Raw genomic sequence first — 955 nt, 5'->3', positions numbered from 1 at the left:
CAAAATGGATAAAAGACTTAAATGTAAGACGTGAAACCATAAAAGTCCTAGAAGAAACCATAGGCACCAAAATCTCAGACATCTCTCATAGCAATATGTTTACCGATATATCTCCTAGGATAATGGAAATTAAGGAGAAAATAAATGGGACTACATGAAAATAAAGTTTCTGCACAGCAAAAGAAACTATCATCAAAATAACAAGAGACCCCACTACATGGGAGAACATATTTGCCAATGATACCTGGTAAGAGGTTAATCTCCAAAATATATAGAGAATTCATACAACTTAACAAAAGGAAGACAAACAATACAAGTAAAAAATGGGCAAAGACCTAAATAGATACTTCTCCAAAGTGGACTTACAGAAAGCTAAGAGACACATGAAAAATGCTCAAAGTCACTAATCATCCAAGAGATGCAAATCAAAACAACAATGAGGTAACATCTCCCACCTGTCACAATGGCTACATCAACAAATCAACCAACGACAAGTGTTGGAGAGGATGTGGAGAAAAGGAAACCCTCGTGCACTGCTGGTGGGAATGCAGACTGGTGCAGCCACTGTGGAAGACAGTATGGAGTTTCCTCAAAAAGTTAAAAATGGAACTCCCATTTAACCCAGTGATCCCACTTCTAGGAATATATCCTAAGAAACCTGAAACACTCATCAGAAAGAATATATGCACCCATATGTTCATAGCAGCACAATTTATAATAGTTACGACTTGGAAACTGCCTAAGTGCCCATCAGCAAATGAGTGGATAAAAACACTATGGTACAGGAGAAACCAAGATGGCGGCATAGGTAAACACCGGAAATTGCTGCCTCGCACAACCACTTCAAAAATACAACTAAAAGACAAAACGGACATCATCCAGAACCACAGGAAGGCTGGCTGAGTGGAAATTCTACAACTAGAAGGAAAGAGAAAAGCACACTGAGACTCAGAGG

At 38.8% G+C, this 955-nt stretch overlaps 1 protein-coding gene across 1 annotated transcript in view; it reads left to right on the top strand.

The window, feature by feature from the left end:
* LOC102245254 (sperm-associated antigen 6-like) overlaps nucleotides 1-955 on the top strand; it is a 44,745-nt gene that overhangs the window by 24,737 nt on the left and 19,053 nt on the right.

This window comes from Myotis brandtii, unplaced genomic scaffold (assembly GCF_000412655.1).
Source record: "Myotis brandtii unplaced genomic scaffold, ASM41265v1 scaffold49, whole genome shotgun sequence".
In the NCBI taxonomy this organism is placed as follows: Eukaryota; Metazoa; Chordata; class Mammalia; order Chiroptera; family Vespertilionidae; genus Myotis; species Myotis brandtii.
Note: the sequence above shows the minus strand (reverse complement) of the source record. Positions and strands in the feature narration are given on the sequence as shown.